This window comes from Delphinus delphis, chromosome 18 (genome assembly GCF_949987515.2).
Source record: "Delphinus delphis chromosome 18, mDelDel1.2, whole genome shotgun sequence".
In the NCBI taxonomy this organism is placed as follows: Eukaryota; Metazoa; Chordata; class Mammalia; order Artiodactyla; family Delphinidae; genus Delphinus; species Delphinus delphis.
The window spans coordinates 7,135,423-7,150,943 of NC_082700.1; the positions used below are offsets into that span (position 1 = coordinate 7,135,423).

The window sequence follows — 15,521 nt, forward strand, 5'->3', positions numbered from 1 at the left end:
TCTTTAGAGGCTCCATGTTGCCCACGAGAGGCTGCAATGTCTTTTCTCAGCACTTCAGTAGCACAAACTCACGTATTTGACAACTGCCCTCATACACTCCTATGATGACATGTCCATTCTCCCTTTGGAAAGAGTCCCCAGTTCTCACACCAAAGAGATCTGGAGAAATGGCTCAGCAAAAGTCAGTGAACAGCTTCTAGATCTGGGTAAGATGGAGTAAGCTCTCTCTCTCTACCCTGGCTCACCCACTGAATTCCAGGACAGAATGCAGGGGCAGCTATCTGAGGACCAAGCAGGTTGATGGGGAGAGAAAACATGAATTCCTAGTACCATCAGCTTGTCTGCGGATCCACCATTTTCCCCCTGGAATTCCCTGGAAGGGACGCAAGGCAGCCTGAAGCCCAGAAGTGGGACCGAGAACACGCCAGCAGAAATCTTCTAGTTCAGCCTCCAGGTGTGAGAAAGGAGTCTTCTGGCTGTGTAGACAGCAGTGTAAGTTCACAGCCTCGGGAGCTTCCTGCGTGAAATCTGAAACCGGCCCCTATACAGAGAGGGCAGGGAGAGACAGAGGAAAGAAGCTGACTCCTCCAGATCGGTAGGTGGCAGGTTTAATAAGCAAGGGGACTTACATAAGATGCTCACCTTGAGCGGCCGCAAGACAAACGCATCACTGTACCCGCCCGCCAGACTCTTAAAAGATTATCAGAAGCCCTACCGGGGTCCAGTCACGTATACTGTCCAGATGGTCTCAACAACACCTGAGTCCCAAGGCTGTGTCCTTGGAACAGCTCCCACTGCAGGAATGGTGGGAAGAATGTACATTCAGGGGAGGGGAGGGGGTTAGGAGCCTCTGCCTGCCCCGGTCCAGCTCGTGGGTCAACTGGAGGTCACATCCTCTCCATCACCTCCTCTAATAAACATGAAAGGCACGCAGCATGGAGAATGCTGGGGAAGGGGACACTTCCTCTCCAATTAAAGGAGGGGTGGTCCCAAGAGTACGGTTTTCCCTCTCTCAGTGCCCCCACCATTTGGCCCTGGACACGGGCAGAGTCACAAGAATGGCACAGGAGAACAGGGAAAATAAAAGCCCAGCTTTCTGGATGGACAACCAAAAAGGGAAACCCCAGGAAACTGGAAAATACCAGGGAGATTATAGAGAGAAAGGAGTTTGGGAAAACAAACCATAACATTATATGCTAAATTCTGGGCTCACCGCCACGCCACGCGTGCTTGGATTTGATCACAAACAGCGTAACAAAGACCCAGAACTGAATTAACAGATACCTCACCATCTAGGTCCCAGCCTGACCATGAGATGGTGGGCATTCAGGAGAAATGTGAAGAGCACTGCAAAGACTTTGAAAGTGGAACTGACATTCAAACCACAACCCACAGAAATCTGGTCAGAACTTGCAGACTGAGCCCAACTGTGTCGATTGTCTGCTTAAAAAAACAACAACAACAACATTCTCTACCCGATTTAAACAAGACCCAGTATCTCATAATACTCAAAATGTCTGTGATATGATCCAAAAATATTTGGCATATGAACCAGGAAAATCTCAACTCACATGGGAAACCGCAACCAATGGATATCAGTGCCAAGATGACACAGATGCGAAAGTTATCTGACAAAGACGTTAAAGCGACAATTACAAAAATGCTCCGAGAAGTAAAAACAAATACTCTAGAAAGCCTCAGCAAAAAAAAAAAAAAAATACGAGATGACCCAAATAGATATTTTAGAACTGAAAATACATTAACAAAAATGTAAACTTCACTGAATGGGTTAAAAAACAGAATGGAGATAACAGAGGGAAAAGTTGATCAACTTGAAGATTGAGCAATAGAAATTATCCAGTCTTAACAAGAGAGAATGAATATATATATATATATGTATAACTGAATCAGTTTACTGTACACTTCACCTGAAACTAACATAACACTGTAAATCAACTATATTTCAATAAAAAACATTTTTTAAAGACAGGAAAAAATAAAATAAAAAACTGAAAAGAGAGAGAGCATGAAGATTGAAAACAAAAACGAACAGCGCTTCAGAGTCCTATGGAACAATTCCAAAAAGTCTAATATTTGTGGCATTAGAGTCCCAGAGGATAGGAAAAAGAGTATGATGTAGAAAAACAGATGAAAAATAGACTGAAAACTTCCCAAATTTATCAAAAGGCATAAACCAATAGATTGCAGAATCTCAGCAGACCCCAAACAGGATAAACCCAAGAAATCCATGCCCAGACACATCATGATTAAACTGCTGAAAAAAGCACTCAGAGAAAAACAACATATTATGTTGGAACAACAGTGGAACAGCTGGAATTCTCATCTGAAACAACTAGAGGAGAGAAAGTAGTTGAACAACAGTGTTTATGTGCAGAAAGAAAAAAAAACTGTCATCCTGGAATCCTATATTCTAAGAAAATATCCTTCAGGAATGAAGGTGAAATGAAAACCTTCTCAGGTGAATGAAAAATAAGAGAATTCATCAGACGCAGACTTGCTCTGGAAGAATTGCTAAAGGGCTAAAGAAAGATCTTCAGACAAAATCACCCTGTGTGAAAGAAGCCAGACTCAAAAGGTTATGCACTATAATGATCTCATGTACATGAGGCTCTCAGAGAGACAAAGCTATGATGATGGAGAACCGATCAGTGGTTGCTAGGAGCCAGGGGTGGGATGAGGGTGTGAGTAAATGGGATAGCAGGAGAGAATTTTGGAAGGACCAGGCTGGCTGTATCCTGACTGTGATGGTGGTACATGCAGTAAAACGCATGGGACTCTGCAGACACATACATACAAAGTCAATACTGCTCCATATTAATTTCTTTTAAAAAGTCAACAGGGCTTCCCTGGTGGCGCAGTGGTTGAGAGTCCACCTACCGATGCAGGGGACACGGGTTCGTGCCGCGGAGCGGCTGGGTCCGTGAGCCGTGGCCGCTGAGCCTGCGCGTCCGGAGCCTGTGCTCCGCATTGGGAGAGGCCACAACAGTGAGAGGCCCGCGTACCGCAAAAACAAACAAACAAAAAAATGGGCATTGTCATCATAGGTGGTCCTTAATAAAATGCAGATTTTAAAATAAATAAAAAATAAAAAGTCAACAAACAGAGATGTTGCTCCCTAAGAACCGCCTGGTCTTTGAATAATACTTGAGGGTTCACCACCTCCCTTGGACGCCCGCTTGCAAGGGCAATCGATAAGGCCATGGCCATGGTCAAGGTCAGGCTGTTTCTGCTGCCCTTGAGTGCAGCCGATAGCTGGATTTACCCTCCCCACCTGCCTGGCTACCAGTTCCAGGGAAGAGTGTATCACATGCTTGAAGTGGGCAGTGAATAAGAAGGCAGGAGTCATTCTGACAGCGTTAGAGTTCTACAAAAACTGTAAAGCTGACCTCCCCCCATTCCTGCCCCCAAACAAGAAAAAACCCACTGGATTCATCAGCATCACGGCGTATGGATCTATATGACCCCTCATCGTTGGAGCACAGGCTTCTGGGGCTGCTTCTTAGCAGCTGCACCCACAGAAGTGCAGCAAAACCCCGCGGGTCCCGGAGCCCCTCCCCCACTGCACCACTGCGGTGTGACGGGTAGAGTATTTCTCTTACGACACACGCCCTTTCAGCCAAAGTAATGATCCTCCTTTTGTGTTCGGTGGTTGGTATCACAATTTTTGCCTTTGACAGACCCATCTGAGGAAGAGGAAATCTGCACGTCTGCAGGGGAAGAAGTAAGATGAAAGCAAAGTCTTGAGCACCTTGCGGATACCACATTGTTTAAAAGTTGTCTTAATGTGACTCTCTCCTCCTAAGGCAGGAATGGTGCTTTCCTCGGTCTTGCGTCTCCAGTGATGGACACGGTGACAGACAGAGGCGCTCGCATCAACGTGGGCTGCAAGCTGGTGATGGATACAAACGTGATGGAATAAATGGGCTTGCGTGGCTGATAGAGGACAAGTCCTGCAAACAGGTGCCGAGCTCCCCCGTCCAACCCTGTCTCTTGCCACTGATGGGAGGTGATGGGCAGTGGTGATCCGGTGGCCTAGGAGAGACAAGGGTCTAACAGAGGGGAGGCAGGAGAATCGGACCACAGCAGGTGACTCACCGTCCAGCCCCAGGCACTGGCATGAGCTGCCCCCTCTGGGTCGAGGAGGAAGGAAATAAGCAGCAGAAAACAGCGGATAAGGTGCACTAAGTCAACGTGCAAACCCCACCGTCCTCTAAAGCATGTTCTGTTCCCTGGATGGGCCTTCGAAGTGTGGCCCGTCTTCAAATATGGTTAAGAAACACTCCGTCCTGTGTCTCCTTCTTAAAGATTTATGATACATATTTGCTGGATTAACTCCTCTGAAAAGTCCCACCATAAAGAAGTATGTTGCACTTTTTGAAAGATTTAATTGTGGTATCATTAGCACAGGCGCACACCTTAAGTGTTCAGGTGAATGAGTTTCAAAAGTTGAATGAATCTACCACCACCCAAAACAAGATACAAGACGCTTCCATCACCCCAGGAAGTCTCCTCGTTCCAGTCCATCCCCTCTCCTGGTCCAGCCGTGAACAGTGTCTGACTTCTCATCATTACCATAGTCTGGCTTTGCTACTTCTTAGACTTCACAAAAGTCGAACCATGTTGCATGGATTTATTTCTCTGTGTGTGGGTGGCTGGTCTGGCTTCTTTTGCTCAGCGTGAGATCTCTTACTCTCACCAAAGCTATTGTGTATATCAGCTCATCCTCTTTTTTGTAATTGCTGAGCTGTATTCCATTGTGTATGGATAAATACATATATCTCATGATCTGCTTATCCACCCTCCTTTTGACAGAAATTGGATTGTTTCCGGGCCTTGCCTATTATGAATAATGCAGGTATGAACATTCTTGTGCAAGTTCTTCTGTGGTCATATGCTTTCATTTTTCGTGGATAAATACTTAAGAGAGAAATGACTGGGTCATAGGGCAGATATATTTAACTTCATAAAAACTGCCAAAACGGTTCTCCAAAGTGGTTGCACCTGTTTCACTTTTAAAACTTAGTATTTCCTGCATTCATTTGACAACAGAACCCTACACATCTATAGAATGAGCAGGTACGATTAGACAGCTTTTAAGATTCCTCCCAGCTTTACACTATGAGAAAATGGCCAAGGCATCAGAAGTGTAATTGTTTTGTCTTCTCTGTGTATACACACACACACACACACACACACACACACACATATATATATATATTTTTTTTTTTTTTTTTTTTTTTTTTTTTTTTTGCGGTACGCAGGCCTCTCACTGTTGTGGCCTCTCCCGTCGCGGAGCACAGGCTCTGGACGCGCAGGCTCAGCGGCCATGGCTCACGGGCCCAGCCGCTCCGCGGCATGTGGGATCTTCCCGGACCGGGGCACGAACCCACGTCCCCTGCATCGGCAGGCGGACTCTCAACCACTGCGCCACCAGGGAAGCCCTCTGTGTATATCTTATAGACAAAAGCAAATGAAGTGAAACCAGAAGGACCAGAAAGACCTAAAAAGGTTGGGAGTAGGAAGACAGAAGGCAGCCTTGAGTCCAGGGGGTGGGGGAAGAGATGCCAGCAGGCAGCCATGTGGATGGAGGCATGAAAAAGCCAGAAGGAAGCTGAGATGCCAAAGTTAAAACGATTAAAGCAGAGACAATGGTGTACCAAGACTCCCACAGTGTTTAAGAAGTTTCTCTGCTCTGGGGACATCAATAATGACAAGATATTAATAAAACTCTCCAACATCACTTTTTCTAAAAGGGAGAAATGAGTAGACAATTTGGGGTAAAAGCAAAAATAAGGTACTGGATTTTATTCATTCCAACTCCACTTATTAAGAATTTAAGCTTATAAAGACATTACTGTACGGGTATAATTCTTCACGGATCTTTCAAATTCCTGCACATCTTGAGCAGAGAAACTGACTGCCGTTTGTTCTGGACTATCTTTTGAAGGATGTTTATGTAATGACCAGCCTTGATAAAGAGAGACAGTGTCTCCCTCTGGAGCAAAATGCAGGTTTGCTCACATCCTTGTAAGATAGAGATAATGTCTATCGCTGAAGCAAAGGGCATTATATGCCTGTTGCTTCTTATAAAAGATTCAGGTTCCCTAAACTCAGGATTCCTCTCCTGAAATGCAACCCACTGCAGGAGCAGGTATAATGCAGCCGTCTTTGCAATGCCCTCTGGGAATTGAGGGTTGAGAGATCGGTACCCCAAATGTGCTGCTAGTCTCTACCGCTACGGCTGTGAATAATAAACAGCCTTCCCTGACCCAGGAGTCTCCTGCCTTTACCGTATCCATGAAACTGTAGCCGCTAACTTGTTAGCGTGCAAGTGGGGTAAAGGCTCAGTCTCTTCAAACGTCTCGACAATTATGTGTGAACTTCTTGAACAATAATAGCAGAAATCCTTCCTCCACGCTTTTCCAAAGTTTAATTTGTGAGCAAGGGGAATTAATTCTAAAACCAGGAGATTTTTAAAAAACAGACTTCAAGAAATTTAAAATTTCTCAATACACTGTTAATTTCTAGACCTGGGCCCTGGGGCAAGTACTTTCCTGCCTGTTTTAGAAAGTTGGCACCATTTGGGAAAAGATATTCCCTTCATCCTAAGAACCGACACAGTAAAACTTCTCTCTCAAGATTCTGTACCGCAAAGAAAAGAATCAAACTCGGCCTCAGCTGCCCAGCTCACTAGTGTCGCCCAAGGGCAAGGGCCTCTCCTGCTTCTCCAGTTTCAGAGGCTGACTGGTTCACGGCTCCCCAGGAGGCCCTGAGGAGGGCATATTTCCTTCATGGTTTTTGAAAGGGAGAGGACAAGTGCCTGTCCACACTGCAAACAGTCAGAGAAACCTTAAACGAATCTCCAGCCAGAAAGCAGAGGGTCAGTGGCAGGGCGCCCACCCATCCAACTCGCCAGGAACGATCCCACTTCACACATGTTCCCCGCGTGGACAGTAAATTGGTCATCCTGGTCAAAGGATCCAGGGAGCCCCTTCACCCCTCAAGTCCAAGCTCCAAGCACACGCGTCGCCTCCTCTTACGTTTGTCACCTCACTGAATCACCTGTGGAAGCGATTGAGGGCATATGAGTGTTCCCCACACACGCCAGCATCTTCACATGAATGTCATCACCTCTAAAATCGTGACCTTCCCTCACCCCTTTCTATGCAGGACCAGCACGTCACCCATCTGGGGGGGCAAGCCCCACCCCCACTTGGAAATCAGTGTTCCCCTTCATCATCAGCATTCACCCTCATCTTCAACTGTTGAACCGGATAATTTCTCGAGATTCCTTCCAGATCTGATATCTATCGTTCAGTGTTCCCCATTCACTTATTCATTCTCCTCAAAATATGCACGTCCCCCAAAATTGACAGTGACCCTTCCCCTTCTAATCCAACCCCCTGAAGTGATCAATTTACAAGTCTATTTACTCCTGAATGGTTTCCGAGGTATACTTTCTGTCTGTATGCCACAGAGGCAGTGTGCTTCATGAGCTCCGTAAAGGCCTACATTTCAGATTGGATGGGCTTTTCCCCTCCCTCCTCCTCATTGCCCTTTATTCGAGGATGTGTGTGTGTGCACGTGCACACACACGCACTTTACTACTGGTCCTTAATCTTATGCCTGGCAAACTATTCCAGCGTGGTATGCTTAGGGCTCTGCGTGGAATACGCATTCTGTTCTACACGCTGCAGTCCACATAGCGTACCATTCTGCTCAGGCTGCCGTAACAAAATACTACAGACTGGGGGCAATAGAAACTTATTTTCTAAACAACAGAAACTTATTTTCTAAACAACAGAAACTTATTTCCTCACGGTTCTAGAGACTAGAAATCCAAGATCAAGGTGCGAGCAGGGTTGGGGTCTGCTGAGACCTCTCTTCCTGGCTTGCAGACGGCTGACTTCTCCCTGTGTCCTCACATGGCCTTTCTTCTATGAGGGAGGGCGAGCCCTCTGGTGTCTCTTCCCCTTTTCATAAGGACACCTATCCTATCGAATTAGGGCCCCACCCTTATGACCTATTTTAACCTTACCTCCTGAAAAGTCCCATTTCCAAATACAGTCACATGACAGTGAGGACTTCAACGTATAAATTGGGGGAGACAGAGTTTTGTCCATAACAATAGGATACAAAGCATATGTGAAACATTAGATAATTACAGAGTGGCAGAGCTAACAGTAAAGGTCACACTGAAGGCAGAATGCTAGCTGTTATTGGCAGAAACAAGGAACAGAGTGCAAAGGTATGGGTCATTTTGTTTCTATTTTAAATAAGCTCTTCTTTTAGCAGATGTGTGAATGTCTTGCTTACTCACCTTTAGTGGCCATTGAGAAATACAACTGCTAACTTTCTAAGCACAATACATTTCACAAAAAGGGCAGGCTCAGTCGATATTTTCACACACTCCCACGCATGATAGAAGGGGGATATGTGACTTTAACATTAAATGCAGGGACTTCCCTGGCGGTCCAGTGGTTAAGGCTCTGCACTTCCACCGCAGGGGGCACGGGTTCGATCCCTGGTCGGGGAACGAAGATCCCACATGCCGAGTGGTGCAAAAAAAAAAACATTAAATGCAAAGAGGCAGATAAGTCATTAATGGCTCTGATTTCATCCTTCCGACATTAATTGGAGATCTTTGCTTAAGAACCAATCATTTTGAGACATTTAGGGAAATTGGAACATGGGTTGTGTCTTAGAAAACATTAGAGAATTATTGTTAATTTTGTTCAATATGATCATGATATTCTGGCTACGAAAGAAAATGGAGAAGCAGAGAGAAGTATTTAGGGGTGAAAGAGGAGGAAGAGGAAGAGGAGGGGAAGGAGGAAGAGGAAAGAAAAAGCGAAATATGAAGCAAATATAGGAAAATGTTGATAGCTTGAATTTGGGGAAAAGAACATGAGGTTCTTTTTTTTTTTTTTTTTTGGGTACGCGGGTCTCTCACTGCTGTGGCCTCTTGCGTTGCGGAGCACAGGCTCCGGACGCACAGGCTCAGCGGCCACGTCTCACGGGCCCAGCCGCTCCGCGGCATGTGGGATCTTCCCGGACCGGGGCACGAACCCGTGTCCCCTGCATCGGCAGGCGGACTCTCAACCACTGCGCCACCAGGGAAGCCCCAGAACGTGAGGTTCTTTATATGATATGTCTACTTTTGTGTAAGTCTGAAAGTCTTCGTTAAGAAGTGTTTTTAAATTTTTATCAGTGAATATTTACTGAATGCCTACAACAGGGGTTAAGTGTTGCCTGCTATCAGGGGTAGATCCAAGTCTTGTGGGGCTTGAAGCGCTTACAATTTGGAGACCCCTCTTTAAGAAAAAGCATGAACACGAGATTCTCTTGTTAGGGCCTGTGTGGTGAGAGGTCTGAAAACGGGGTTTCACCAGCTTCATGGTAAATCTACCTCTGCCTGCCATGTGTTTGTGCTGGCTGGCCCAGTGATTTTTCCTCTTTTAGCCTTTTTTTCCCCCTGTTTTTATTATGAACATTTCAAATGAAGCAAAAATTAGAGCAATGCAGACAATGATCTTTATGCACCTACCATCCTGCTTCTACAACGATCAGTCTCCTTGGTGAGCATCAGTTCATCCACAGTCCCATCCACCCGCCTCCACACGCACTGTGTTATCCTGAAGCAAATCTCTAGCATCATTTTATCCCTAAAACATTTCAGTATGCATCTCTAAAAGATAAGGGCTCTTTCAGAAGCATAACCACAATATCATTACCTGGAAAATAATAATTCCCTAAGCAATTCAGTGTTCAAATTTCTCTAATTGTCTCAAATATCTTTTTACAGTGTGTTTGAATCAGGAAGCATATAAAGTGTATTGCAACTGGTTGATTAAGTCTCTCTTAGTCTACAGGTTTGCCCTCCCAGTGTTTAACTTTGCTTGCAATTTCTTTTGTAGCAACTGAGTCATTTTGTCCTGTAGGGCTTCCCACAGTCTGCATCTTGCTAACTGCATTCCTGTGGTATCATTTCACGTGTTCCCCTATCTCCTTTCTTTCCTGTAAATTGGTAGTTATATCTAGAAGCTTGATCAGATTCGGGTTTGACTTTCTGACAAGAATTCTTCTTAGGTGAGTGCTTCTATAGGCAGGCACCAGATAAATTGTGTTTCTTTTAGTCAGGTTAGTAGCCACTGCTTGATCTAATGTTTGGTTTGTATTTAAACATGAGCCCCTTTGGGCAGGTGGTGGGTACCAGCCGGGGTGCCCTTCCTTTTTACCCCAGGCCCGCTTCACACTTCACAGTTCACCTGGCTTGGCTCTCAAAGGCCCTGAGCTTTCGGGAGGATTAGGGTGGCGACTGCAGCAGACAAAGGTAAACAAGGGGCAGGCCTTGTACTAAAGGAGTTTATAGTGTGGTTGTCAGGAGCACAGGAAAGTGACAATAAGGGAAGCGTCATAAAGTGGTACAGATAGCTCCTGCAGCGCCCCCGCTGGGGGGCACAGAGGAGTCACGCTCCAGGTAAGGACTGTGACCCAGACACTGGCTTCTCTAACCGAAACAGAACATCGTACTGATGACAGCTCTGTAGTCCCAGATACAAGTGGGCATCCCCCGCTCCCCGGGCTTCCTTTGCAAACCGTCCTGTCCATCCTTCTCCACTGTTTTAGGGGCCAAAGGACTCACGGCCAGGTTTCTGACTCCCTCTTCGTTGCAGGTCACATGCTGCCTTGTGGTACGACCACCCGTTAACATATTTTCCAACTGTGAAGAAAGGGGAGAAGAGATCAACCATCATCTGCTGCGGGGAATGTAGGAAGAAGAATATCTATCACACATCTACTCCCGGGCGGGCACGGGGTGTTTTCTCTGCTATGAGTATCTAACGCACACCTGAGAGGTCAGCGTCTGTGGCAAATGCTACTAGCTACGTACCCAGGATCTGCATTCGCCTTCTTTCTTTCTAACAGAATCCCAGTTTTATTCACAAAGTGCCCACTACCACTCGCTCACTAAGATGCCCTCGTAGCTGGGAGTGACCGTGTGGCTGGATGCTGACCACTGGGTTCTAGCTGGAAGTCAGCTGGGGATCTCTGAGACAGTTTGGGGGGCTGCCCTTTCTTCCTTTCCCTCCTTCCCCTTCCTGCCTGGGATGTACAGTTTAGTGGGAGGTAGAGCAGCTACCTCGTAGCTGTGAGAGGACACGAACGTGAGGACGAAAGCCGCACACTGAGGGTTGCGCAGCAGGAAGAAAAAAGCGACCTTCCTGGTGTCACCAACCCTCCCGCAAATGCCTGCCTCTGGAATTCCTGAGAAGCGTGAAAAAAAAGAAAGCCTTACTTGGTTAAACCCCCATAGTCAGCCTTCTGTTACAAACAGCCCGAATGTAATCGATCTGACGGTGGTTATTATTATGATAATTTGACTTATGTATTAAGATACTAACGTTCAGATAGGTAAAGAAACTCAGCCAATTGGCACAGCCAGAATAAGGCATAGCTGGTATCCAGCACTTACTCCCGTCCCCTGCCACCTGATTATCAATGAATGAACATTTTGCAATTCCATGATACACTGGGCAAGCCAGAGGCTCCCTCAGTGTTTGAAAGCCAGGTGGTAAAGGCATTTTCCCTTCCCCTGGAGTCTCTGCCATTCTTCTATTCAGCACTGGACCATCGTGTTCTTCTGCCAGTCAGTCAGACCCTAGGTTTCTGGCAATGAGGACCCTGTCCCTTTCTTTCCAGGCCGGTCTTCCTGAAAATAGACCAATGGCAGCTTCTGGAAATCCCTTCTCCCCTCAAATGCCTCCTCTACTGGACTTCACCACACTGCCCACGTTCTACCACTGCAACATAAATCGGAACACCCCTGGGAAAATAGAGCTCTCTTGCCCAGTAATTCCCCACAAGGCATTCCACAAAACCCTAGTCTCAAGCGAAGTTACTATGTATTACTGGATTTACTTGAGACTAAGATGTACAATCTTTCACATTTTAACATCTCTGAAATCAGGATGTTTGTTATAATCGATGTACCATATAATCATCATTGACCATTTTTCTCTTTAATATCTCTGAGATCATAATGCATCTTATAGGCACTGGTGTCTTAATTTTGGAATATGGTACTTGAAAATAAAAAGGTTCCATGGTCAAATAAGTTTGGGGAACTTAGTAATGAATAAACTAATTCAAACTAAAGTTTTGAATGCAGACCTTCTCAGAGCCTTTAATATGCTAAAGTGCATCTCAAGAGATTTGCTAAGATTATGTGGGCATGAAATTCTCTCTTTTTTTTTTTTTTTTTTGAGCACCCTATAGTGCTAGTGTTATATGGAACACAACTTTTAAAACACTGCATTAAGCCATTATATTCTGGATTAATTGATCAGATTTGCTAACCAACTCTCCTCCATCAGAGAATTCTGTGAAAGTTGGTCAGAAAATATGTAATATGTAAACTGTGAAACTGTCAAGTCTGAAGCATGGCCCTTTAATGAGAGGGTCCAAGACCTCACAGAGGCACCATTCACCTGAGTCAGTCACTGGAAAACAGCAAATACCTTTTGGAGGGACTATTGGAAAGTAGGGGCTGCAATAATGCTAAGCTTTACCTACGTGACTCTTTTAATTGGCAGTCAAGCCTGCTTGCCCTCATCCAGTCCAAAGAGACAAGAGTGTGATTAGGGTCACAACTCCTTAATGCCTGGGGACTGTGTCTGATCCCCAGAACCTCAGGACAACATCCTTGGTCTCAGAGATACATAGAGTCCTGAAGTGGCTCCTGCAATGCTGATATCTCAGCGCTGTAATGCTGAAGACCCCAAACATATATAATTCGGAGTACTTTTTAAATTCCCCAGGTAATTCCAGTATGCAAACACAGTCGAGGGCCATCCTTTCACGGAAGGAACTGACTTGATTAAACAGAGTTTAACTATAACAGCTGGTGAAAGATGTATTTAGCTGTTGCAGTAATCTAAGCCCTCGGCGATCACGGCAAAAAGGATGGTGGAAATAGAAACGGGAGATGGAGGCAAGAAATATTTCAGAGGAAGAATCCGCAGGGAGGGGCTTAAAAATAACTCTGATTCTGAGAAGACTGAAAGAATACTGTACCACTGAAAAGCACAGGACAGTGATGGGAGGGGTGGGGAGGTCCTGGGTTTTGGAGAGAAGATCATTGCTTGAGTTTACACGTGGAGCCGTAGTTTTTAGAATGAGATCCAAGTGGAGATGTCCAGGAGGCAGTTGGAGATGGGGGCTAGGGCGCAGAGGGCAGATTATAAACTTTGAAGTCATTTGTGCCCGGGCAATGTTTGAAGCCTTAGGAGTTTAAAGATAGTCTTTCCCACAATGTGATCCTGTTCAGGTGAGCACAAGTCCATAACTGCTGGGAGTCAGTGTGAAAGACTTGAAGTTCAAGTTCAAGTTCAATGCTGCCAACCAGCTGTGTAGCCTTGCACCAGATCCTCTACCTTCCGAGCCTCAGTTTCCTTAACTGGAAAACAGGAACAACCATACCAACCTCTCTGGGCTGTTGCAAATATTAAATAAGGAAATCTTTGTAAAGCGCTTGGCATAATGCCTGGTGCAAAGTATGACCTTGAGCCTTGCTAGGTCTCTCTGATTCCCCTGGTCCCACCCCATGCAACGCCCACGCAGGTCACGATACAAGTCCACTTCTCTTCAGTGTCAAGAGCCAGTTCAGCAACAACAAACAATCAGTTTGCACTCACCTCGATGGTATGTGAAGATCAAAGCTCGGCAGGCCAATTTAATTTTCTTCCATGATAGGTAGGCCATATAGATAAGGAATGAGCAGGAGACGTAATCGCTCTGTGCTGAAGTATGACCTTAGATTCCATTGCCAATGACTTTTCATCAATGAGGTAGAAAGAAATAAGACTCTTTTCTTTCTTAAGAGCTGAATAATATCACCCAAGAAGTGGCTTATCGATGACTCAGCCTCAACCTGGAAGCATCCTGCGTGATCTCACACATGTCAGAGCTGGAGCTCACGCTGAGCATCTCTATCTTTACCCCAGTGATGTAACTGAGAACTTCCGAATTAAGATCACAGATGACACCAAGTTGTGAGGCATTAGTAAAGAGGCAGGAACAGAAGTCAAAATAGCATTAACCGAGCACAGAGTTCATAGAGGGTGAGTGAGGCTCAACACGAACACGTGTGACGTTTCTTTTAAACAGCCTATGGAGACAAAAAGGAGGATATCATCTATCGACTAATTCACCGGATCATCACTTGTTTCACCCGGAGCTGTAGCAAGGGAAGCAAGGGTGCTCAAGGGTGGCCGGGGTGCCTAGGTGCTCCCCGACGCGTTTAACACATAACAGAGAAGAAAGGAGAAGACAGAAGGAAAGGGAAGGTGAGGCAGGATGAGAAAGAGACAGGGAGTGGATGATTCTAGTCGACTGGAATTCTAATTCGCTTACAGAGTGAATACGTAATTTGTGGAGCACGTGGCGTGTGCAGGCCCTGCATCCGCTGCTGGGCACCTGACTTCTAAATGTTGATGGGCCTGTGATGAGTCCTGACACCTCTTCTTTCTCTCCGCACTCACCCCCTTGGCAATGTCGTCCGCTACCCGGGCTTTCCGCACCATCTGCCTGCTGATGACTCACAAATCCAGACCTCCATCCCAGACGCAGGTGACCAGTAGTCTAACTGCCCTCTCGACGGATCACAAACTTGGTCCATGGGAAGCGGAGTCTCGAGGGTTCCTTGTCCCTGCCCAAACCTCTCCTTCCCCACCTTTCCCCTACTCCACACACGGCAGCAGACGGCTGAAACAGAGGAGCTGTCCTTGACTCCTGCATCCCACGTCCTGTCGGTTTTAATTCTTCAGAATGAGGATTAGACCCTACAGCTGAAAAGCAGCAAGTCTTGATAATCTCAGTCTAAAGATGATGGCAAACAGCTGGGCAGACACCGCCCCACTTCCTGCTCTGTGCTCCCCCCAGCCCCGAGGTCAACCTGGCAGCCTAGGGAAGGAGCCACAGCGTCCGGGGTGTGCTGTCTCTGGAGCGGCAGCTGCAGTGTCGATGAGGACAGGTTACCATGGGGGAAGCAAGGAGATCCGCAGGTGATATGGGAGGCTCTGAGACAGATGTCAGTGGACTTTCTCTGTGAAGGGCCAGATGAAATACTGTAGGATTTGCTGGGCATACAGAGTGGTGTCCGTCCCAGCTGCTCAACACGGCCATTTCAGCGAAAGCAGCCACAGGCGTAACGAAGGAGACACACGCGAAGGAGCAAGGCTGTGTTCTAATAAAGCTAGTTATGGACACAGACTTCCATTTCCTATGATTTTCACACATCACAAAATAGTATTCTTCTTCTGATTTTTTCCCAACCACTTCAAAGTTTAAAACAAACAGAAAAAAAAAACATCGCACAGGCTCTGTGAAAACAGGCAGCAGGCCAGTTGTGGGCCCTTGTCTGTAGTTTGCCGACCCTTAATCCAAGAGAGTCTTGCAGACCCTGGTGCGCCTGGTCCCCAGTAGACACCTGATGAGCC

At 46.2% G+C, this 15,521-nt stretch overlaps 1 long non-coding RNA gene across 1 annotated transcript in view; it reads right to left on the reverse strand.

Moving 5' to 3' along the window:
* Nucleotides 1-430: 430 nt before the first annotated feature.
* Nucleotides 431-15,521, reverse strand: part of LOC132413755 (uncharacterized) — a 46,213-nt gene continuing 31,122 nt past the window's right edge. The window contains exons 2-3 of the long non-coding RNA XR_009516807.1: nt 10,667-10,744; nt 431-541 (exon numbers count right to left, since the gene is read on the reverse strand). This is a non-coding gene — a long non-coding RNA (uncharacterized lncRNA). The remainder of the gene's footprint in view (nt 542-10,666; nt 10,745-15,521) is intronic.